This window comes from Apteryx mantelli, chromosome 23 (assembly GCF_036417845.1).
Source record: "Apteryx mantelli isolate bAptMan1 chromosome 23, bAptMan1.hap1, whole genome shotgun sequence".
In the NCBI taxonomy this organism is placed as follows: domain Eukaryota; kingdom Metazoa; phylum Chordata; class Aves; order Apterygiformes; family Apterygidae; genus Apteryx; species Apteryx mantelli.
Genome location: NC_090000.1, coordinates 6748254 through 6774424, shown reverse-complemented (window position 1 = coordinate 6774424; position 26171 = coordinate 6748254). Strand labels below are relative to the sequence as shown.

At 46.1% G+C, this 26171-nt stretch overlaps 1 long non-coding RNA gene across 3 annotated transcripts in view; it reads right to left on the bottom strand.

The window, feature by feature from the left end:
• LOC136994034 (uncharacterized) overlaps nucleotides 1–26171 on the bottom strand; it is a 141861-nt gene that overhangs the window by 104825 nt on the left and 10865 nt on the right. For 2 of the 3 annotated variants that reach the window (XR_010886258.1, XR_010886260.1), the window contains exon 2: nucleotides 24894–24986. This is a non-coding gene — a long non-coding RNA (uncharacterized lncRNA). Of the gene's footprint in view, nucleotides 1–22011; nucleotides 22065–24893; nucleotides 24987–26171 lie in introns of those variants that run through there. The other variant, XR_010886259.1, reaches the window with a different exon arrangement.

Here is a 26171-nt window from a genome sequence, read left to right as displayed (position 1 = left end):
GCTTGGTCTCTGCACCGGCGGTCTGTATGCTCTCTGCTCCTTCGCCAGTCACAGCCATTTACAGGCATCCTGAATGCAATCCTGCAGCATCATTTTGCTTCTCTAACCACTAGAAGTGCCAGGAAGGTTTACCAAAAACAGCAAGGCAAGACTGTGACTGAATACAAAGTTGGGGTAAACAGAGGGAAGCTATTTGCCCCCATGTTGCAATGCAGGTTAGTAAGAGGGACCAGACACCCCAATTCCTAGCCCAGTGGTCCATCCAGACTGGGAACACCAGTAATCTTGCCTTCCCCGTGGCTTCTCACCACAAATAAAGTGATCGTGCTTCAGGGCTGCACTCTCTTCCCATAGATTAGCTGCCTCTGCACATTCCCAAACAAAGCATTACACTATGTGAAAAGAAGGCACAAGCCCTGCAAAGCCTGTCCCTCTGGCTAACACAGGAAATATCTCCCATCATCTCAGCTAATCCTCCACCAATACAATGAGAAATGATGTCCAACAGCCGCCAAAAGATTATTAAGTGAAGAACAAAAATACTGCACCGCCCATTGCAGCAAAGCCAAAGGTAATAAAGGGGAATTAAATGCTGCGACCAGTGCATGGAAGGAGGAGGGGGGCAAGGAGAAGCAGCAAAACAGCAGGAGGTTCCTTCAGCAAAGCCCCAGCGTTGAAGTACAGGTGGTTCAAGGACATAACAGCTTAGCCCCAGCTCCCCAAGAGGCCACGTGATCTGTTTCTCCGCGCCAATGGATACTTTGGCTGGAAAACGGGCTCACGTTTCTGACAACGTGACAAGGACGCAGGAGAGGGCAAGAGGACTAAACTGAGGCCAATGCACCGATGTAAAAAAATGGGAGCAGCACTTAGCAGGCAAAGCAGCCTGATATGAGTCAGGTAAACAGAAAGGTCCCACCAGCAATAAAGTCAAGTAGCATGTTTCAGAGCATGATGCCAGCTTGATGCTGTATTATCTCCATGCCCAACAGCATCTCCCTTCAGGCTTAGCTATAGGGAAAGAAGGCACAGGCTACGGATCAAGTTTATGGTACCCCCACCCCGAAACCTGCCTCCTGCTAACGCATCCTCTAGCAACAGGCAACACGGCTAGCTGGATCCTTCCAGTGGGTCCTACCACAGAAGGACATTTCTTTTATCAGCACGCTTGACTAACCAACAGATTGGCTTTGACTACAAACGATCCAAATAGAACAGCAATTTGCAAATATTTCTGTAGCTACATGCTGTGAGCTGGTGCTGCTTACATAATTCAGCGCTAAGAGATAAAGAGCTCTTGATCGCCTGTGATAGTAATATATAGCTCAGCATTAACGTGCCAGCCACTTTTAGGAACACGCCATTTGGGTGCTCGGAAGAAGATTCTTGCAACAGCTCCCTCCTCTCTTGTCCCCAGTGCTTAGGAAGATCTGTTAAATTAAACAAGGCATTTGGACTGACAGCACTGAGGGAAACTTGGCATTCGCTTCAATATCAGCCTCCAAAAAGCATTTCCCAGGTTGAATAGCTTGTTTTTAAAGGCAGTATTTCTTGAGATTTTTTTGTTTTCAAGCAAGTGCATTTAAGGCAAATAGATTTAACTCTTGCAGAAAATCATGGCTATGTCCCTTTTCCTTTGCTCCCTCTTGGCCCCAAATTTCCATTTCTAGTGATTTTGCAGTGTGTTCCCCCTCCCCTCACAGCATGCTACTACCGTGGGAAATCTTACTTTGGGGAAGTTATCAGGAAAATATCTCGCCAAGAAGGTTTTTTTCCTTTCCTAAGCAAGAAAAAGAATTCTAGTTTTTGAAACAATATTTTGTGCTTGAATTCAGTCTTGCAATCAAAAGGGGTGTTTGGAAATTGTGTTTTACTTCAATAGAAAGCATCAACACTTGCAAAGCCCACCTTCACCGTTCAGATCTTAGATGTGACCTTTTCAGCATACCAAAATTTTGCTGGCATCCTGGCTAGCAAATAGTCTTGAAAGTCTAGCATGCCCCAGAAGGGCAGTTGTACGTCCTGCATAGCCCTGCCCGTTACTTGACCACTAGGGTCAAGGTCTTCCTCACCACTTGGGAGGCTCATGGGCTGCCAGTAGCAAGTGATGCCAGAGGAGACTCTTTGGCCTCGATTGCCTGCCTAGCTCTGACTGGCAATACATGAACCCCAGTTTTTACATGAGCCAACAGCATGCAGACACCCCCACATACTCTTGCACACCTATTACTCATTAGCTCTTTCTGTAGGCATACCAATTTACATTTATCCTCCTTTAGCCAGCAGTTCCACCCCTGCTGCAGAACAGCTCTTTAGTTCTGATGAGAATTGCACTTTGCAGAGGTTTGCAGTGATACAGCAGCCGTGCTTGCCAGGCATCAACAGCTGAAGCCAGACTTAATCCCCTGTATAGACAGAGGCCTGGGAAGCAAATGCAATTTGTTTTAATTTGTTGTTTGCTTACATTTTTGATAATGAACACAGGGATCTTGGCACCCTGCAAAGCAAACTCTCTCCTTGGTGAGCTCTTCATTTATCCTCATTTCCATGCAGCAATATTAACTGATCCCCCTCACTTCAGCAAAATATTTTTGTGTGCTTTAGAGCATGCTGAGTCACTTCCTGCCTTCATTCCCTGCCTCAGGCCACCACTGGGCATTAATGTCCTTCCAAAACGTTTGGGAACACCTATGGATAAGCTTGATCTCAGATTTAGGGCCAGACAGTGGTGAAAAAGTAAGGTTCATGGAGTTTGCATAAGCCACGCTTCAGCCCTCGAAGTAGTGCCTAGATCTCTGCCGATTCCCTAGGCACCGCCAGTTTTTCACCCATCCAGATTTGTGGGCAAACAGGCATACTCCATTAATTTTTGCAGTCAGATGCTTGTAGAAGCGCTTGGGAAGATCCAGCGACCAATTGTCTTCAAGTACATTAAATGCCTGGGCCTCGTTTTCTCAGCAAGGCTGAGCTCCTGTTGATTCTCATTTGAGTTGCACATTACTGCAAATTGGGCTGCTTCACTGCGGTTCAGCAAAACGCATGATTATGTGCTCAAGTCTTTGACTGGGCCCCCTAGATGGCACCACAATTATGCTAACAACCATAATAAGAGGACGTTCCCTCGCAGAAAGTTTACAGTCTTAAGAGACAGCCAGACAAAAGACTGGAGAAAAGGATTATCATTATCACTAGTTTCTATGACTCAGATCGACTTGCCCAGAAGTCGCACACAGAGATTATAGCAGTGCTGGGAATGAACTCTATATCCTAATTCCCACATCTACCCTTTCAGAGTGCCCTTCTTCAGCATCCCTTCTCCCCTTCAGCATCCACCTTCCCCTCTAGCGGGACCATCTAGCTTTGGAGACTAAAGCTACCTTTTACAAGGAGGAAGAGTCCTGCTGCTACTTAAAGTTATTATCAAATCCTCCAAAGAGTTTCATAAATGCCTGAAACAAACTTGACATCCAAACCTGTTTTACAGCTCCCAGCTCACATCTATTAACTTCTGCACATGGGATACTGCAAATTCTCCTCTAGCACATCGTTAAAATCCCATGGGAATCCTAAAATGATTACACTGAAACAGAGAGACCTAAAGCCTTCCAGGAAATCTTAAAGATGTTTTCCTTAGACATACTCAGCAAATCCTTTGCAACATAAAGTGACCTATTCCACAATGTTTGGGTATTATATTCCCACTGTGGATCTATCGCCAAATTCTCTCTATGTGAGTAATACTGACTAGGTGGCACAGAGGAAAAGCATATTCTAGCTTTCCATCTATCAGTGGTTTGAGATCTGCCACAGGCACCGAATCTGCAGAGTGAGGGAGGTGGGTTAGATCCCACCTCTACCATGCAGTAGAAGTCATCTGCTCTCCAACAAGGTACAGAGGGAACCGGTGTGTGCTAGTTCTGATGCTTTGGGTGATACTGGGTAACTTCATTGCTAGGGGCTTGCCCAAGTTCAAATCCCATATAACTGTATCTAAAAGCTGCCCTGTTAAGCAAAATCATTTTCTCCTGGTGGTCTTAAACAGAGGGTGGTTTCCAGTGGAGGTTGCTCCCTATTAAACTGTTAGAGTTGCTCCAGGGTTTAAAGCAGTGAAATCAAGTTTGCTACATGTGGGTGGCTTTTAAATAAAAGCCTGATGACTAGATCCTAATGCAGAAACTTCACCAGTTAAAAGCTCCCCAAAGGGGGTGAATGGAGAGAGGTACATTGCCACCAGGCACTGCACACCTTCAATCCTCCCATCGCTCCCTGAAGGGGCTTCAAAGTCTATAGGGAACCAAAGATGAACATGCTTCTGACTTTGGCACCTAACAAAAAGAAGTAGGTATATATGTACATACAGCATAGCTAAGATATTCCTCCCCCCACCTCCTATGAGTGACAGCTGACAGCATGCAAATGCTGAGTTTGAAGAAGGATTGCAGCTATGTTTACAAATCCCAGCAAAACACTTGGCTTTTTTTTTTTTTTTTTTAATAGAAGACCACAAACAACTCATGGTCAGGCCTAGGTCAACTCCACATCCTCCTGTGCAGAGCTGTTAGTTGGCCAGTTATTCTTGATTCTCTATTTAGGCACCTGGCAATTTAGAAAACATATGCCTTGTTCATGACACATTATATCCAGGGTTTGTTCCCCACCCAGAAGGGTGGGTGTTTCTCCCCACTTCAGTCACTTCAAATGCTGATCTCGTCCTCCAGCGTGCTCGCGGTACCTCCCCGACTGGCAGCATTGACACACGTATTCCCCATTTCATCATCCAGAACCTCAGGGATTATGAAATGCTTTGGGTCTGAGTGTTTTTTTCAGGCCTGGCAAAATCTCACTTAATAAAGCTTTCTGTTTTGGCAGCAAACCATTAATAACTGTTCCATGTCTGGTTTTCTCCTGCTTACATCTACCTTTTAGCAGCAGCCTCTAGACCATGTTCCCCAAGTTAAGACCCACAATATAATGCCAACAACCTTAGAGATACACAAGTTGACCTCTTCCCTAACCCCGCATCTGATTACCCAATCAGGAAAGGCAATTTGTTGAGAATCAGTCATGAGTAATAGCTATTATTCCTTGACATTTACTTGTTTTCTACAGGTCACAGCAAGTAGTTATACAAGTAAATATCAGGCAAACAACTGCATAATTCAAACATGCCACTTCAGAAGGGCTTCTGGAGTCATCGCAAGCAAATCACAGGTCACAGGGGTAGAGTTCCTTTGTATTACACTGCTGCGTGTTTATTTGCAAGATGGTCACAGGGTGAGCTTATCTGAATTGCACTTGGTTTATGTCCAGCTTTCCAAATATCTCCAATGCTGGATCTGGCAAAGGGGCTGAACCCTGGGGCAGCGGGTGCATGGAAGCTCAGGTCCCTTCACTGTTCCCAGACCCAAGCAGTTCAACTGTCCCACTGTGAAGTTCAGTCTCTGGGTAGGTCTGCACTGAGATGAAAGCAATTTGCACTCAGGCTGTTTTAAAACCTATTGCCTGAAGCAGCAAAAGAAAACATTATGGCAACCTAGGATCCACCCACACTTCCTGCCCCAGCAGTTATTCAAGGTTGAGCTCTAACTACTGGGACATGAACTAGATCTCACTCTGCCATGAGGTCAGCAGATGCAGTGACCATCCCAGCAGGTTCTGCTGTCATTTATCCACTGTCAGCTGGGGGACCTGGCTTTTGAGAGGCAGCACTAGAACAGCTATAAACTCTTAATGCCCACATCTTCATCTGAGTTTTCTCTTCCAGCCTATTTGGCTTTGCTGCTTTAACTTCGGTCAAGTGAGCTCCTACAGAACCAAATGTATGCATGTGAATATACTGCAACACAGCTGGGTGAAAAGCCTGATAAAGCATACATTACTAAAGGAACTAACTGTCACCATTACTTTTATCCGAGCAATTATTGAGTTCCCATTCTGCACTTGGTTGCCTTTCACCTACCAAGACAGGCAGAAGGGTTCCCACGCTGGATACAACACTCAATTTAAAGTGAATCAGAAATAACTGAGCTAAATCAAAGCGTAAGAACTAGCAACAGAAGTGATCCAGCAGATGTTTCTCTAAGGAAGCTTTCCAAAGCAATGTTTGTCTTTAAACGATCATCTAGAGTACATACAGAGCAGTCACCCTACTCACCAGTTGGAACAGTTCGGTGGTATCAGACACTGCCACACTAATATCCCACCCTCAATTTCACACAGGATTCACCAAGCTTCCCGTGACTGGAGAGACATGAACACACACATAGTACCATTTTGCCCACTCCCTCCCACACCCCGCCTGTGGCCAGTTTTCTGCATTCCACTTCTGCAAGTCTTCCCACCACGTTTCAGTAACAGTTAGGTCAAGTTTATACTCAGATGCGCAATGACAGTTCCTCCATGTGTTAGCCAAGCTCTTCACATTCATGTGGTAGCAATTAAAGGATGTCTTGTCTTCTGCCTTTGTTAGGTTTGCTGTTGCTTCCCTGGTTTTCTGCTAAATCACTGTTCTTTTGTTCCCCTTTTCACCCTTGTATTTCAATGTTAGCATCATCTTTCCACGGACCATCTTCCTTCCATTAAACTTCCGGGAGTATTCTGGGTTAGACTGGCCATCTCCTTGGCTCTCCTTCCATACGAAAATACATTTTCTTCTGCCAGTAACGCATACTTTTCATCTCAGTGGCATACCAGTTAGCCTTTTTTGGATGTGGTGCACATGATGCATCTCCTACTCTTCTGACAGGCCTCCTGCCACACAATACCACCTGATCCTTGTCATGTTATGAACAGACAGCCCTTTCGCCTGGGGCCGTTCACATAGCCAGTACCCAAGCCTAACAAACCACAAGAGGATTTCCCGAGTCTGGTGAGGAAAATACCCACCACCCTCTCACTCAGCAGTATTTGTCACTGCAAAAAGGCTTTCTTCCCCTCTTCCTTTTCTCTGCAGAAGAGGGACTTAACTGCATAATACGTGGCTGCAGGAGACGCTGCCTGCTCTGTTATGGTACAGATGTGGCACCACACCTACACTCGCTCTAAATGATATTTGTCCTTCCTGTTCAACTGCATAGACCAAAACAACTAAAATGAACAGAAAAGGATACACGAGTCATGCTGCAGTTGCAGATCTGCAGGATGAATTAGCTAAGGGGCACCGCCACTGTAGCAAAACCTCCCTGCCCCCAGATCTATGCTCTGCGCTGTGTACAGCACCTCACTACATGGCGAGGATCTACCAGCCCAGAAACAGGGCAGCTTCTGCATCTTTCTCTTTGGGATGGGCACACCAAGTAATTCAAAGGGACCAAACCCCCTAGGAGTATTGCCTCCTTGCAATACATACAGCTGCAATTAGCCAAGCAGAAAAGGGGTATGTCCACAGCTCCAAGGTATTATAACAATAATAGCAGCCATTCTACATTTGGAAGAAAGCCATGGGAATTATTTGTATTGTGCGATGATGAAATAGTTTCTAATCCAACAGTAACTAAGAAAGATGTTAAACCACAGCTAGTAAATGAGGTATTTTGAAATCAGCAATCCAAGAGAACTTGCGTTGGAGATTTAAAAGGCCTAGCCAAAGAGCGCTCGGATCATTAATGGTGGTTTTTAATAAGTCTTTGGAACACTGAGGGCTGGAAGAAAGCTAATGTTGCGCCAGAGTTTTAAGAGAACAGAAACAGGATGACCCACATAATTATCCACCTGTGACCCTGACTCCCATCCCAGGTGAAATAACAGAACAGCTGTAAAAGAACTTCATTAATAAAGCATTAAAGGAGGGTAACAGCAAATGCCAACAGCTTGGGTTTATAGGAAGCAGATTTGTCAAACTAAGTTGAGAAATTTTTTTGAGAGTTGAATATGTTTCTTAAACTTGCAGGCTGTATGTAAAAAGAGTACAAAGTTTTTACAGTTTAAAGCCAACTGAGGCCTTACAAAAATCTCAACCTCCCTATCCCTGTGGAAGGTCTACCAAAACAGTTACAGAAACCCTGATGCAAGCCAGGAAATTCTGGGGTAAGATGGGCAAGCGACCCTTGAGTCACCACGTGCTGTGGAAAGCCACAATAGAACAAGCAAAGGAAAAGGAGCAGCCATCACTGGAATTTCCCTGGTGTTAAGTGCAGAACATTCTCACTCACTGCTCTGGATTTTCTTGGCTCAACACTTCCACAACCAAGAAGCACGTTTGCTTCTAATTAGTTTCATCTTCAGTGCAACAGCTACATGACATTGACAAAGGCTTCATTTAGTTAAAACTCAAACCTGCGCAAACTTAAGCGCAAGCAAGAATACCAGCAACGCTTCCAGGTACGCACCAAAGATGTGCCTCTGATACTCAGAAGTGGCAATGAGAGCCAGAACAAAAGATTATCCTATACTGATGGTAAGGGACTAGTAAGCGCATTACACATTGTGATGTCTTTGGGCCCTCGCCCAAGGGTAGGAAAAGAAATGGGGAGGAGGGTGAGTTGAAGCGGCCGAAATGTTGCTGTCCATGTGATCTTTTGGTATGAAGCAATGGGTAACCAACAGCCAAACTGCCTAATGCTTTTGAGCCCTATATTACACAAAGGATGCATTTCATCTCCAGCTGCATCTCTGCCCTGCCTGAGGCTTAACAGCAGCCCTCCTCCCTTGCCCCTTCCTGGGAGGTCAGCTACGGTGCAACCTTTACTAAAAGGCCAGTTCCGTAATACTGGAGTCAAAAGGTTGTAGCCACAAACCTGTCTTCTTCTTCTTGATTTATGCCTGTTTTGGGGAGTCCCTGCCAGTTCCAGGTGGAACAGTGGCAGGTGGAGGAGGAAAGTCATTCTTCACTATAAAAGTAATTAGCACACAGCTAGATACATCAGATATCACCTCCACTCTGCCAAACAGCTGGCCTGCCCTGGGCATCTCTGGGATGGACAGGCAGAGGGTCTGTGAACAATTTCAAAATCCCCTCGACAGTCATTGCTGAGCCTATATGACTTCATCTCTGTTACTGTTATGTTTTTGAGAGTCAAGAATAACATCAACTTTCCATATCTTGTGGTTTTTGGAGGGTGTGAATAAATTCTCTTGCTGTGACTTATTTAGGTATCAGTAAACCCAGCCCTGCAGTGGTGAAGCCATTGAGCAACAGAGAAGGCCCACGGTGGGGATGTGGCAGGCAAAGATTCAGTTGTAAGGCATCTTGAAGTCCCCAATGTCAAGCCAGAACAGTCAACAACTGCAGAGAGCTCTCATGTTCATTAGAAGTCTACTCAGATAACCTGTCTAAAATCCAGAACTTCTGAAACATCAACTTCCTTTCCTAAATTTGTTTTCATACCTCATACACCCAAACGAGTACAAAACACCAAAAACCAAGAGAAGACAGACTTGGGCCCTTTCAGACCATCAAGAACCTAGTAATCTCCAGAAACCTTTAGATAAACAGCTTGTTGGCACATGAATAAGAAAAGCTAGGTCACAGTGATCTCCATGCTGTCTCCTTTCCAAAGAAAACCCAGCAGGGTATTTAAATTTAAGCATCATTTGGTCAAATGGTCACTGAAAGTTGAGTACAGCTCAGAAGGACTTACAACTAGACCCTCAGAGCCTTATTTCGCTGATGTTGCTCAGGTTGCCTGCTTGAACCATAAAGCAGCTAAAAGCTAGTACTACGTGTTAGGCCATGCTAACCAGAGGACTAAGAAACAAAGCTGGCTTTGGTCTCAGGTTTCATTCAACTCATTCTCACGCCCGGCATTCTAGCTGCACATATTTCCACTAACGAAGATCCTTGTGAATTCTCAGGGTTGGAAAACGCAGGGAGGGCACAATGAATTAAGTATCCTAGAGCCTGAATGCTCCCCAAAGGCAGACCTGCACCCACGGTGGTTAGGGCTACTTCTTCCCTCACCTGAGTTTCTTCCTTCCTCTTTTGAAAACCTTCTTGGGTTTATTCAGTGTGATCCTCAGCTGAGTCAAAGCCCACAAAAACACATGAAAAGCCTCCATTTTACTCTGGTGGATTCCGAATGCAGCTCAAAAGGAATAAGCCTCCTAGAGCAACAAGTGCATGAAGAACAGGAGAAGAGGAGGGACTTCGTTTAAGATTATACAAGGGGAAATTGCAAAAAATTACCTAAACCTTTAGGAACATATTTATATTTTGATTTCATGTAATATTACTTCCTGGTTTCCAGCACATATTCCCTGGGCGTCCCCTATCAAATATCATGCAGTATTAAATCACTGATCCCTGATCCCCGTAGCTCTCAGAAAAACATCTGTACTAATTTGTTGGTTTTCCTTAACACGAGGGCCAGATGAACTCCTCCAGGGCTCAGCCAAGTGAGATCGCTGACAGATGCAGAATGGAAGTGCAAAGATTTTTCCTTTATTAAAAATAAGGTTCCATACTGCAAGCCCTCAGTCTGTAGTTTGCCAGAGCGATGAAATGACACGCGGCAACCTTGATCCAACACTGTTGTGGATACAAAAAACAGGGTTCTTACCTAATGCTACTCCACTAGCAAATGGTTTCTGACAGCCCATCCAAATTGGCATGGGCTGACTAGGCAAGGGGTCTGGTGACTGGATACAGAGCTTTTTTGCTAGGGGTCTCCAACAATTCAAATGCATAGAATTATTTAAGCTCACATATCTGTGAGAACAGAAAGTTTGGCACTCACCTCACCGCTTTGAAAGCTCTGACTCAGTTTCTAACAGATTTAGTTGAAGGAGTTCAACATGAAGCTGCCTTCTCTTAACAGGGGCAGCAGATGCCGATGTAAGGCATCCCTCCTTGCTGTTCACAATACAGCACATTGACCCAAATCATCAGCAAGGGCTGCTTACAGAGCAAGTTACAAAGCCCCATAGGAATGGGCTAGCACCACCTTCTGGGGCAATTCCTTGTGCCCTCAAACCCTTTCTTGACTTACTGCATGTGTTCAGGAAGAACGTGTGCTAAAGGTGTACCAGGTAGTTTGCAGAACCAAAAAGTCAAGAATTAAAAGGGGCAATCTTCAGTTTGCTCCTATCACCTTAGTTCTGCCCTCTTCACATTCAAACCATGTAGGACAAGACAAGGATTTTGCAAGTATCATGAGCTCATATAAGTCCAAACAAGATTGTACTCTAAGCAGAACCAAGTTTGCATACTTAAATATAGGTGATAACATGAAAAAAGTCTTGAAACTAAACACCTTATCTTCAGCTTGGTTTCCACTGAAACCAAAGCCTCCAAGCCAATTAGTGCTGCTTTTGGAGCACCAAGTATGCCACATCCAGTGAGACCCCGGCACGCTGTTTGAGCAGCCAGTCTTTCATGCTTTGGCATTTTTGTCCCAGGCAACCACAAAACACATCCAAGAGAGATCCTTACTTGCTCTTTCCCCCCCACGGCCAAGCAACCTCATTCTAAGTCCAAGGGGTGCCCAAGCCTTGTAACTTGGCTTAACTACTGCCAGAGCAGAGGCCTAGGAAACTTGCACACAAAGGCTGAGAAATTTGGGCTGCAGCAGACAACTGACTGGCACCCTCAGGTGCAGGGCAATTACAGAGTCTAGATCCCTGGGATGTTCCCCTCCCCCCCCCCCACCATGCAGCTAAGAGAAGGCTGGACCAGATGGCTACTAGCAGTCTTTTCCAAGTCAGTCTTTTCTGTTGTTCTAGATAGTCTCTCACTGAGAAAACAATGCATCCATTCAGTGTCAGGGGCTTATTTCATTTCATACCAAGCTCAATGAGGATACACAGCTTTCTTTTAAAAGCTGCATGAGGTCCTACCACCTGGGAGAGGGGCAGGAGCATCAGCCTTGGCAGACTTTCACCTAATTTATCTATATGGAGAAACACATGGAATAAAGTGGTTCAAACACTTCCCCCTGGACCCTTATCCTGGAATAGGATTGTCCAGCTAGGGCGTTTCACTGGAATTTCCCTGTGAAGGCACAAGGGGGGGATGCACTGTGAGGCTTTTCTCAGGCCAATTAGCACACTACAAATTCTGCTTTAATGTCCTAGGAAAGGGGGAGGTTCTTGCCCCATCTGGTGGGTTTTGTGGTATGGATGCTTCCCCTCTGCAGAGGAACTTGTACCCTTCATACAGGATGCTGAGGGGGTAGCAGAGGCTGCCCTTATATTAATATATTCCTATTAACCTAAGTGCTAGCTGGCTGCCAAGGAAAGACCTACTCGCACAGACAACTCCATGCATGTGTTTAGTTCCAAGAAGTTCCCCACAAAACTTGTCAGCGCCACATTATCTCTGCACAGGAATGAATCATATCCATTTGCCAATGCTGGCGGTTCATCACGGGCATTCCCCCTACAGGAAATGCTCCACAGTGATGATACAGAAACAGCGCAGAGAAACAAAACCAGCATCCCTCTACCAGAAGCCTAAGGACGCATCCCAGCCAGGGGCATTGGTCAACCCATTGACAGGCTGTATCTGCTTTCAATAAACTTTTATAGCCTGTCAATGTGCTGAATCCTAAGCAATAAAATCCGTGTCATAAAAAGAGTCTTGCAGTGCCAGTGTCTTTTTTTCTTTTTAATTTGAGGACAGCTGGGAAGGACTGAGTCAGGGCCAAGTTCATAGGATGTTTTTTGAAAAAAAAAAATCAGTTTTAATTACAATGGGAATTTTCAGAGCCTCCTTCTGGGGAGAGCAGCCATCTTCAAAAGTGACTTCATTTCCAGAGCTGGCTTACCTCCCAGGACTTGAACAGGCAAGGAAAGTAAAGTTCAGAGTGTAGACTGGTTTCAAGTTTGGCCTTAACAGTCATAAACTGGGCTTTAAAGCTCGAGGGAAACTATAGGATGGTTCAAGTTACCAGGTTGTGTGCTCTAACTCTAGCTTACTGACCAGAAGAGATGATTGCAGAGCATCACCTTCAGTGGCTGTTCTAATGCATAACCCTGGTACAGATGAGGAACTTCAAAACTCTTGGTTGGCACATCTGTAGATTTAACCTTGCCCGGCTCTTCCACAGACTTTTGTAAGGAGCCAAGGTCAGAAATGCTGAGTTTACATTTCTGCACTGCTGCCAGGCACTTGCATCTCACTTTGGGCAAGTTAAGGGCCATATTTAGCCAGCTTAAATGCCATTCAAGTCCCTGCACCTAGTCAAATGGAGAGAGATGGACACTTAAGAGCAATTCAGAGATCCCAGGAAAGCACTAACAGGAGACAAAGGGACCAAAGAGACTTTAGGGCAGCTAACAGCCTTCAGTCTCTTTATTCCCTACCTTTAAGGAAACAATGTTATCTCCATCTTAACAAGCACATTCAGAGGATAAATATGCTGCCAATAGTAGCAGGCTTTATAGCTCTCAGTATATGCAACCCAATGCCCAGTCCAATGATGGCCATTTAGGGAAGCTTTCACCCAACTGATGGCTGGTCCTAATGCCTGGTTATCAGGCAGAGTTTTCACTGCTTGGAGTAGGGCTTGGATAACACTTCTGCAGCCCAGGGACAAAAGCTATTAGCAAGCAGGAGATATTTTCCCTGCTAGCACTGTTTGGACTGCCAGTCACCCCTAGCTTTGGTACCAGTCACACATAAGCCTCAGCTCAAGTTGTAAATACTATGCCCCAGCATGTGGCTAAGGGAGGAGGATTCACGCACGTACAGAGTAAACAGCTGTAGCTGGAGACAGCTGCTCTCCACCAGCGCACATTGACTGATGGAGTCTCTCACCGAGATGTCAGCTTTTGCTAGTGTTTTCAGAAAGATAAGTCACTAATGACCACTGTTTAAACGATTCTTGGCAGGAAGAAAAACACAGAGGTCCTTTATGAAGAGTTGCTCTTTATCTGTCAGAATAGCAGTGCCAGTTCATTTTTTTTTGTTTTCATGCTATATGTTGTCTCTGGGGTAGGTTGGGGAATGAACTGCTTTCCAAGTCTTCCATACTAGATCTCAATGTCCAAGACATGATGGACTGCCTGCTAGAGTTGCATGATTATAACTCCCAGTATCTTCTCTTCAATTTTTAAGTGCTTTCATTACTGATGAAGGGTGGGGGACGGACAGCAGTCAGTCTGAACAGCCACAGGAAAGGAAAAGCTGCTCTGCCCTGACACAGAGGGACCAGCCCAGATTGACAACACTACCTGGCAATCCATCCCTAGTAAGGAGTGATTTATATAGATGGACAACAGCCTCTGGTCAGACTGTTTTCACACAGGATCCCAAATAGCTCTTCGGAGAGATCTGCTAACACTCAGGCTGGCCAGAAAGCAATTTCAAGTACTCACTGCCTATTCTTTAGACGGCAGCACAAAAACACAAAAAGGACAGCCTATAAGCCACACCTTGGGCACCCAGGGGATAGGAAACTCACGCTAAACTTGTGTGATTTCCAAAGTCACTCCCTCTCTGCTTTCCCATCCTCCTGGTATGTCTTGGAGTCTGGAGGGATACAGTCTCCACTGTGCAGAAACTAGCCCTGGGCATGGCAGGAAAGCCCAGCCTGAAGCTTCCCGATACAAAAGTAAGTACACAGAAGATTGCATTAGTCAGATCCCTTTGTAAGGGGCAGGAGAAGTTCCTGGGAGGCCAGCGGTGTGATAACAGCCAAAGGGTGCAGTGCCACTGTAGCAGGGACACCAGGCTCTGGATCGGGCCAGGCCTTTCCCACATGACCTCAGAAAGGTCATTCCTTGTCTCCTCCTCAGTCTCCTCATCTGCAGACAAGGAAAGCCAGACAGCTTTACCAACTGGTGAGAATTCATGAGTGCCTGTAAAGCATGTTGAGAGACTCAGATGACAGGTACTATATAACTGCAAGCTCTATTATATCATTCTACCATCCTCTTTGCCAAAAATCTGCCTTTACGGAAAAGATCCAGACACCAAATAGGTTATTAAGTGAGGGTGTCTGACAGTAGTTCAGCTATGTAGAGATGTTAAATAGTAATAATAATGAAACAATACTCAGCATTTGAGGATGCTGTACATCTTCAAAGCACTTCACCAAAATATTAACTGATTATACCCAAAATAAATTGCTCACAGCTGTTACTGAGATCCATGAGGTATTCAAAAGGAACGGAAAGAACATCATCCATCCTGGATCATGCTGTAGTGTAATCAAGAGCTCAAAGGAAATAACTTGCAGGGAGTTCAGCTTTCTTGAGCTCTTCCACTGTACACCGCAAAGCACGCTTTATTGTTAGGAGAAGCAGCATGGAGGCCCAGAGCTACTTCCGCTGGACTGCAGGAGAAAGTTGTGACAGTGCCAAAGCCTTATTCAAAGTCCAATGTCATACCATTAAAATTCCTATTCTTTATCTTAGGAGGAATAGCTGCATGCCAGACAGCTTAAGGCATCTGTGGTGTTTATAGCAGCAACCAAGAAGAGACCACAGATCTGGCCCTGTTATAAACACTGCACTCATCTGTCTTAATTTAAGTGCACAACCCACTACTGCAATTCTGCAGCATGTAGAAGAACTAGGGCTACTTCCCCCAGCCCATTCACATTCACTGCATTCATACAATCACCACATGCCTTTCCTCTGCCAGTCTTACCATCTCCCAAAGCAAGCAGCAGGGGAAGGCAGTTTCAGGCGGATAACAAAAGTCTTTACTATAACAACTGCTTGGTAGCACACATACGCTCAAGAGAGTGCCAGGGCACTTGCATCTATATAAACCCAGGAGAAAGTTATTATTTCCACAGATGATTATTGGCCTGCTTGCCACCACTGGAGCTAGCTCCTGGCCTTGCTCCTTGCCAGAGCACAGCATTTGCCTAGGCAGCTGCCTGGAAAGACGTGAGTAGGGACCTGGCATCTGCAATAACTATTAAGGTATAATGGGTTGTTTGTTCATAGGGCTGCAGACCGCTCATTTGCAACACATGGCTCAACTCCACCATGGACCAGTGTTTGCCACTGACCCACTTTATGGTTTGCCATCTCGCTGTCCTGAAGGAGACAGCTCAGAAGAAAAACCCTGAGAAGCTCAAAAACTACCACCAATTTAGCACCCCTTCACCACAGCATTAGTCTTGGCCTTTTCATTTTACCCTCCACCAAAAGCAAAGCAGCCTGTTCAGAGCAATACAAACACCTTGCTCTCTCATGACTATACATAGCAGTGGTGCAGCACATCAGGCCAGATGTGCCGTAGCACAGCTGTAGGGAAAGAGCAGCAAGTGCCCCAGGTTCAGAGTGGAGGGCGCAGAGAGCATCATCCCAGAAGAAACCCACAGCAACCAGCACACACCAGCACTGAGGGGTCCAGGAGAACTTCAGAGTCTGGGCACCAGGCTAGCAAGAGACAAAGCAGCACAGTGTCACCACAAAAAGCACAGGCAAGGCTGCAGGCCAGGAGCCAGGCACTCTGGCCAGCACCACACAGGCCCACCTGGAGTTCTGCAGGTACAGATGGCCAGGACAGAGATGGAGCAGCCAGCTTCTGTGTCCACCCAGGACTGCAGAGCACCGCAAGGAGCTCAATTCAAGAGTTGGAGGAGTCAAAGCTTGCTAGCAAAGGGAAACAGCAGAACTATGCGGACAACACATTGACAGGGCCCACATCTAGAGGAAAGAATAACAGTCCCTCGTTTTCTTGAGTATTAAAACTCACAGTATTCAAAGTCTCACAGGAGTTTTGGTTTCAGCCTTTTCTACCATTTGTACACAGTGTACTGGAGATCATCCTGCAACACATCATCAACATCTTTAAAGAATCCCATGGTGACTACATTTAAAATGAAGCTTCCAGTACCCTCCAGGAAAGCAAGAGAGCCTTAGAGCTGACATACCCCTGGCAGTGGTGGCAGCAACCTATGTAAAAGCAGTAGGCTGTGGTACTTTGCCAAACTCTTTGCGCTTGAGGAGAACACTAACATTTCTCTGGTTTGTCCCTGGTTCACAACACATTGCTTCAGAAACAGCAGTCTGGCAGCTTCCACATGCCAGTAGGTTTTGCTTTGCAAACCCTGCATTTTTTTTTTGGGGGGGGGGGGGTGTCATTATGGCTATTGAATGTGTTAGGCTCTAAAGACAAGAATCATGCCCTCGCACTGTGCCTACATGCATTATTTTAAGCAAATCTTTACAACACTCACCCTGCACAGCACATCAGCCTGGGATTCATGCTAAAGGACACTGGCATGGAATATGGGCCCACCGCTGCCTCATGTACAGCATCATATACCCTCATAATATCACACAGCACACCAGCTCAAGAATACTTCAGATGCTGAAGGCATTAGACATGGCCTGATGCCAGCAGGCAGTGCTGCACTGGGCACAGAGAGGGAAGCTGCAAGAGGTGCTGTGGATCTAGGTGAAAAGGAACATTTTTAGATGCAACTTTATCATTGAGGATCCAGAGTCTAACTGGTAAGGCAGACAGTCAGCAGGTTGCACTGCTGCTCAGAACTGAGGTCTGTGTGAAAATACAGCTCAAAAAAAGTGTGCAGGGCCTCAGAGTGGAAAGAGGTGAGATCCGTCACAAGTCAGCCCTGAAGCACACTGGCAGAGCTGCGTGGGGGCTGCAACGCAAGAGTTGCCAGGTCACATGTGAGCCATTCCCATAGCCAAGCACTGCAGAAATAAGGCACAGGTTGAGTCTGAAGTGCTTTGCATGGCCTTCCTTCACCCCAAGGGCTGCAGCAGCGAAGGAGGGTCTGTGCACACACATGCTCAGGGGAGGAGACATGGGGAAGGGCAAAGCACACACGGCACCTGCTTGCTCAGTGCCTGGATCTAGTCAACACTGTCAGCCTCTCACTTAAAAAACAAATACAGCTTCTCCCATCCAAGCCTCTCTCCTTCCCCCTCTGAGCTCATTCATGGCTCAGACCCCAGGACGGCTGCCTGGTTGCCAAGTCCCCCCAGCTCACTCCTCACCGAAGCACAGAGCAACATGATCAGGATGATAGCTGGGCCAGCTGTTAGAAATCATTGCAGGGCTGAAAACAAGTAAAGTAAAGGCTAAGGAAAAAAATTAAAACAGCAGAAAGCCCCCTTGCTCCTTTTCCTCTGCCTGGCCATTGTAGTCTCATTGTTACGACGATCCTTAAATCACTAAGTAAACCTTGGCCAAAATGACAGATCATTAAGAATATTTAAAAAATACAATGGGTGGGGACTACAGAGCCAAGGGACCAGGGACTAGGCTGTGGATTTTTTCACACCTAGACGATTGTTTTGAATGCAGCTCAGGTCAATAGAAGTGACCTCGATCCTGCCTGGGACCAGCGCCAAACTCCAGGGTGAAGTCTCCCCCTCCAGGCATCAGCAGAGCCCCGCTGAAGTTCGTGGCATGGCACAAAGGTGAGCTGTCTGCCTATGAAGGCCTGGCCACAGAATCAGCTCATACAGTAGGGTTCAAATATACTTCTAGATAGTCTCTACACGCGAGAGTTGTCTCAGTAAGCAAGCTGCAGAAGTCTTACAAGCTTAACTCAAAACCAGAAGCTTCTCTATATAGAAGACCTTCTTTTGACTATACAGGCAGTTACTGGTCCCCCACCCCAACAAGATCCACAGAATTCATCTGAAAACAGTTTCATTTAAATTGAAGCACATGAAAGCAAGCAACAATGTCCATGTTTCTGTGAAAGTACGTCATTTTCCCTATGGTGACTTGCACAGTGGGCCACCAAATGTCTTTAACTGACACTAAATATCAGTTAAGAGATGTTGAGAATCTGAAGAACAGAGCAGGGTGTCTGCTCATGGACTATGCAGAGATCAGAAAGTGCGCAGAACTCTACCCCATGCATCTTCTGCTCTTCCACATCCTACACACAGGCCTTCCAGGCACAGAGATGTTTCTCCCATCACATTGAGAGTAAGGGGACATCAACTCCAGTATCATTTGTCTCTGCTAATTTTAATATCATAACTCAAACATCTAAATTACTGGTTTTATGCTTTCAGGGTATTTGCACCCTCCCATTTAACAAATAAAACGCATCTCCCATCACCCATATGTTCACTAAGCCTCAGTATGTCCCATACCACAGTGAGAGCACTAGATCAGAACCTAAGGAACAAAACTTCTCAATTAAAGCAAACAGTGACAGGATCTGGCACAGCACAAAAGAGCTCCCCGAACAACTGCTTCTCCAACCCAGCTAAGCAAAACAGGTTAATACGACACCTAGAAAAACAGGAAGAACACACCTATGCTAGGCTTCCTCCTTCCCCTCTCCACATTTCCCAGCATCCAGCCCAGAGACAGAGGTGACTCCCATGCCAGGCACATCAGGAAGCAGGCAGGTGAGTCACAAATACTGACTGCTTCCAGCTATCAGTGCAAGCAAGAGCAAGAAGGCAGAAACACAGGAGGGGAAAGAGAGGAAGTCAAACAGGGCCACCACACTACAACAGGCCTTGGCTACAAGCCAAGATCCCTGCCTGTCACCCCTGGGTGTACTAGCTGCATTATAGATCCTTTGGCTTACTGATAGGGGCGGCCCTTCCTCATGGCCTTGCATCCCCATACAGATGGCATTTCAAGCCGCAAATATCCACAGGAACCCCACTGCTATCAGTTTGGGCTGCTGGAGTGCAACTCTGGCTTGATCTGCTCACTCTCAAAACCAAGGGGGCAGTCAACCAAAAGCGTTCAAGCAGCAATGCTCAGCCAGTTACAAACTTTATTTTCTCAGCATATCACCTTACTCCACAGCCCTCAAGGCAGGTCCTTCCACCCACCCCGTTTTTAGCAGAATGCCCCAGGCAAGATGGGGCCTTGCAGCTGACTTCACTTTAAAGCCATCACAGGGGGCTGACATGACACCTGCCCTCTGCTTCCTGGCTGGCAGGGGCTGTTTCAGTGGCAATGCTGGGCCACTCTCCCTCAACATCCCACTGCCTGCAGGGGACCCAAACCAAGAGGGAAGAGTTTAGGGATTTCCCTCAAGACTTGAGGCACCTCTTGACCTCTAGTGGTGAAAGGGGGTCCAGGAGAGCATGCCACTCAGTCTGCACCACCATCTCCAGCCCCACAGCTGCCCAGACACATCCCAAGCACCAGGACTCTTAGACTTGTCTCCAGACCACCTTTGAGCTGGACTAGCTCCAGAAAACAAGCCCCAACCTATCAGCTTCACTTAGCTTTGCTGCAGACACCTCCAACGAAGCCAAGCCAGAGGTTACACTCCCCATTACAAGGCTGCAGAAGAAGAAACACAGCAGACATAGTTGTAGGATGTGCCTGTCACCAATACGCCTCCTGAGCAGTTTCCACCATCACCTCCCTAATGTACAATGGCAAGATCCATGCAGAGCCTCTCCAGCACTGAACTCCTCACTGGCAGGAGACACAGACTGCTTTTACTCTCCTCTTCAGGACAGTACTATTCCTATCTCATGTGTCCATCCAAAAGCGCCCTCCCAGCTCCAAGTTAAGCATTCTGGTTTCACAGTGAAGAGGAACGTCACCTCTGCCATTTAGAGGACTCTTGGTTCTTCAAAGATAACATTCATTGTACACATATTTCAGCAACCCCATGGGTTCCTGCATGCTCTTAACAGATTAAGGAACAACTAACAAGTTATGAGAAAGTCTGGTCCAAATGAATTCCTCCCTTCCTGTCTTCCACCCTCCAGAAAGCTGGTCCCTTCTTTTGGGCAGGCAAGTATCTCACCTACTGCAGAAAGTTTAGGTTAGAGAGCACAAAGGATTGTCATTTTTGGTGAGGAGTCTCCGCAAATACTCTGCTGACATTGTCACTCTTCACCGCCACCAAATCTTCAGACTTGTCCTCAAAAACCCACTGGTGTCATTCGAGCCCCAGTTCCCCTCTACCTCTTACTCCCTCCCAAACCACAGGCTCAGCCCCACTGTTTGTAGGCGCATAATGCAGGCATATTTCTCCCTGAACAGGCCTCCTGGGCAACTGGTTTCTTTCTCTTCCATTCCTTTATTCTCTCAGGCTTTGCTGTGTGCACAGAAGACAGGACAGATGTAGAGGCTGCTACAGCCCAGGATGCCCTGTGGGACAGTAATTGCAGGATGAGGTAAGGCAGAAGGAAGTGGGTGCTCCAAGCTGGAAGGAAGGACAGCTGTGACTGTTCCTAAGATTTGGAGAAAGCTAATTGATAAATACCAGAGTTGGGCCTAAAAAGTCTGGGCATTCACAGCCAAAAAAGCCTAACTGCTTTGGAAGAAGCCCTGGCCTTCGTTGCACAATCTCTAGGCAAGACGCTCACTGTATTCAGACAGCGAGAGGCAAACAGAGGACAAGGGAACACACCCCCTCACTCAGTATCATTCAGCCCAAAACACAGTTCAGCAGAGGCCTTCAGCCCCCCACCTACCAAAAATCCCAGCCTCCCCAAGCCAGCACTGCAGCTTATTCTGCGCAATTACCACTGGAGAACTCAGTTTAAGAGGCAAGACTTCAGCTTCCCCCAAGACTTAGAAAAGTCAAAGGCATATAACATCCTGTAGAACCAGCTTTCACAGCTCTCGCAGTGCTTGGTGGCCTTTTAAACCTTAGGGGAAGCTCAGTTACAATGAGGGCCCAGCATTCCTTCTAGAACAAGGCTTAAAAATACAACCAGCTGCTGGGTAAGTTGTTAGAACTGTAAGCCTGTTAATTTGAAGCTTCACAGCGTTTGATGACCCAACCTTGTGGCTATCTGGACACTTGGCGTTGATAACATCATGCATTAAAACAAGACTACCATGGTTAAACTGCTTCACAGGCAGTCTTATGAGGAAGAGCTCAAAAACTTCAAAAAACTCACTTCTTTCTTATGAGACAAATCAGATCTGTTTCTACCACCCAGCAGGTTCACCAAATCCTACCCCATCACACAAGCATACAAACAGCAACCCAGGTCCAGCCAGGACCTTCTCCTCCACCCCAAGCAGTTACTTTGTAGCTCAGGATGATCCGACCATTACAGAAACAACCTGGGAAACAGGGAGAAGGAAAGTTTTAAATGGACCCAGAAAAAAAAAGTCAGGGCATAACATGCTCACATCCACCTTGCTACACTTCCAATCTTTTATCCCCTCTGCCCCCACAAGCCTCTTACCACAAAGAAGAGGCCAAACATCCCAGGAGAGCTGCTAGAGCTGCTTCTTTCACCCACACCTTCAAAGTCTAAGGCCTCAGCCTCAGCTGAGCCTGGTTATATCAATTCCATCTCCCCCACAGCCCTGAGAGGACTGGCTAATTGGAGTCACAAGGTTGACCTCCTTCTCTTCCCCATACAGGAGAGTTCACTTGGTTAACCCCCTCCCTCCTTCTTGTTTCCAAAATAGACACAGATGTCCCAGGGAACTGTCTTTCAGATGAATCTTCAAGTCACTGAGGCTGACTGATACTGGAAGAAAGCAGGAAGCCCTGTATGTTGGCTCTTTGTTTCAAACGCTTCATAAAGCTAAGAGAAAGCACAGGGAATTACTGCGTAAGAAATCGTACCTGACTCCCAGTCATACACCTGGAAACACAAACTGGGACACGCACCTAACACACATGCACAACACACCTACGTGAGGTCCACAGATACACACGCTAAGAATGCCAATTCTTGTGTGCACCGACACAGTCACAAAATTACGCATTTATTTCAAACAAAAATCACTGACGTGCACTTGTAGCCGCGGCAGTAGGATATAAACAAAGTCTGCATGCATACACACATGTATACATACGCACACAAACACAAAATACACGTGCACACCATTGTGTGCAAATTATCTATCTTCCTTTTGTATTTGGCTTGGCTGAACAGCCTGCTCTCCGTGGGCTTGGCCCAGTAGATATCCAGGCTAAGATAAACACCAGACAGCTGCTGGGAGCCAGAGATATTCTGGTGATTAACAGCTGTGTGGGGCTATGCAACGGAGACCCCCCCCCCCCGACCCCCACACCCGTGATCCCTCCAGAACAGGCTGTTTCATTTCAGATTTCTGTTTGTCAGGCAGAGGCTGGAAGTGATCGGAAGAGACTCTTTGCAGAAGTCACAGGTGGGAAACTTGGCTAGGAGAAGCCGCTACCCAAAAGCCTGTCCCTTCCCTGTTGTTCCGCAACTGCAGAAATGACATGGCTTATTTCAAGGTTTCTTGAGTCCATGAAGAAATAGGACATATCAAAAACCTTACAGTAAAGCCTGTTCTTATGGCATTTATGGTTTACTTCAGAAAAGGGTCTTGCAGGTGTTTGGATTTGGGGTCCTTTTTTGAACAAACCTCAGGCCTTTTGGAAGCGGGCTCTTCTCCACTTAGCACAGACACGTAACAAATGACGGTGTTCCTGAAAGAGGAGAAGTTGGGAAAAGGAGATGGACAAAGGTACTGGGACAAGAATGATACTGATACTCTAGGAAAAGAAAAGAAGGATTATCACCCCACCGTACTATCAGGGAACAGGGATGCATAGTGGTTACAGCTGATGATTTCCAAAGAGCACAAAGAAATTCCCAGTCCAGTGCTCTGACTGGAAGAACAGTTTCTTTCTCAGTTCGAAAGGAGAACAGCAGCTGCGGTGGGATCGCCGAACAGAAACCTGGCCCAAGCAGCAGCAGTCTAGGACTCAACTGCAGAGCCAAAGACGTTCTGACAGAGGAAAGGGGGGAAAAGTAGGAAGTTGCTCACAATGCTACTATAAAAATAAAGTCTAGGGATTAGTTAATAATGTGCGGTCTGAGAAAACAAACACATCTCCCTATAAAGGCCCTAGTTCAAATAAACTCGTAGTGCTGTTGTCATCAAACCCCACCATCTGCATGTCTCTTTTCCACTGGGTCTAGTGTGAATTTTAAAGGGACCACTGAGTGGAAGAACAGTCCCCAAGCACCATCCTTTGCGGCACTTCAAAAGACAGACATGGCTAAAAGACACTGTGACTTGGACTCGTCCCTGTCTAACATTTGTATTGAAAATAAACATATATAGTTGAATGTCCTATAGCTCTTACATAGGAAGCCTAAGTTAAAGGTGCTGAGTTACAACAACAGCCTCTTGCCTTCAAAACAATGAAGCCGACAGACCCAGAAGAACCAGCAAACGTAGGTGTGTGCGAAGATGGCCAGCTGTGTCCAAGGCGAACGCAGGGCCAAGCCACGTGGTGGTCTCCTCCTCCTCCTTTTCCTCTCTGCTCTCAGCTCCCTCCCTGCAGTGCAGGAGGTAAAGCCCCAGACCTGAGAAGCAAAGTCTAGTATGAAAGCCCCAGAGCTCCGCGGGGGAGTGGAGACCTCCCTGGCTCTGCTCAGGTCGCACTTGTCATGCCTGATTGCAGCTCATCAAGGCCCAAAGTCTAATAATGAAACAACTAAGGCAGGGAGCTCCCTCTGACAGCTTAATTGATGGTCGTAATTAGGGACTGGCCCACACAGCTTTTCATTAGTGTACCACACAGCAAAAGACTTATCATGACTGTTGTGGAGAGACTGTGCTTTACGTCCAGGAAAAAGGCATCAAGGCCCCCAAAGGCCACAGAAACACTTGGTGCAGATAGGGAGCTCTCTGTACTCTTATGAATTCTTAATGGCCATAAGAGACGTGCATCAGAGACTCCGTCACTGGTATGGTGGTATCTGAGCTCTCAGAGGTGGATGTACAGTGTGTGTAGATGGATATATGCACCTGTGAAGCTGTATTCTGTTGTGCATTCAGGTATGCAATGGCTGTAGGGAGGGCTAAATGCTGTCCTTAGGCCAACTGACATGTACTTTTCCGTGCGCTTTTTCAGTGCAACTGAATTTTCATTTACATGGATTTTGGATTCTGGGTACATGCAAGTAGATTTTCCCTTCATTACATATTGCATATTTATCATTTTTTAGACATTGATGACTGCAGAGTCTCTAAGTCTCTGCTTGTTTCTCTCCAGATAATCTATACATCCCTTGATCAGCCTGACCACCACTCTCCTTAATCCACGGGTCACTGCTTTCAACTGTGATTCACTTACCAGCCTTCTCTGAATACCGGCTAAGATGCCCTGCTGCAATTGTAGTGATGCTGGGTAGCTGGCACGTCTATATCACTTCTTCTGCTTTGCTTCCTGAAAAGTTAAGAATATTTTAAAATAAAAGTTTCTTACATAGGAAAAGACTAATCATTCTACAAAACACACTCATTCTCTAGATAACAGGTAGAGCAGAGTCCTCTGGGGTCCCAGCCTGATATTATTGCTCTTTGGTCCATCCTATTTTCACCTCTCTGCTTTCTTCTTCCCGTCTTTCTGAACAGAACCTGCTTCTCTCTCCTACACTGCAAACGGGATTTTGTTTGTTGGTTTGTTTGATTTTGCAGCCTGGAGTTTTCTTACTCCTGTAAAATATCTGCTCTTCTCATAGCTGTTTTATAGAAGAATTTGTGATTGTAAATGGCAGAGTGAAGGAAAGGGAAGTAAAGTGGTTATTGTGCCAGAATCACCCCTGGCACTCCTCCCATTTCTATTTTCTCTTACATTATAAAGCTGGAATACATCAGAACAAACTTCCCTGAAATGAGCAGCACACCGATAAACTGATGAAAGCGGAGTAGAATTGGCTATCTAATCCCTTGCACCAGTATAAAAAGGTGTAATCCCATGCCGGCATCAGAGGTATCCTGAATTAAAAGTGGTGGGGAAGGAGAATAGACTCAGAGTGTTTATTAGCAGTCATAACCTTAATCAAATAACACTCAAGGATATGTAAAGAAATCTGTTCCACTGAAGCCTCCCAAGCCAAATAAAGGAGTAAATGGGACTTCTATTAAAAATCTCTTTAAAAAGTCATGCCTGTTGGGTTCTAAAAAATATCCCCACTTACTGGGGAACAGTCAAAGCTCCAGAGGAGCTGCCCTAGATTAAGCTATTGGCTCATCACGCCAAGTATTCAGTCTGCTGCCGTAACCAACTTCAAATGCACCGGAGAGAGGCAATGTACCTGGCCGCTGGGGCAATGGTGTCCCTGTGTGGAAGGAAGAGGACCAGAGATGTCGATTTACCCATTTCATTCTGCATAGCAGGGGCCTCATTCACTCCCTCTCCCCCATCTATGGGAGCGCTTTAGTCAACGTTTACATATTATGTAGAACCACACAAGGGAAAAAAGAAAAGAAAAGAAAAGAAACAGACTCTGTGTAATAGAGGTGCATGTAAATAATCACTGGCCTAATCCCCTTTGACAATGAAAGATATCCAACCAGAAAACATTCAAGTCTGTAACCCAACCTGTAATTTAAGCACAAGGAAGTAGTG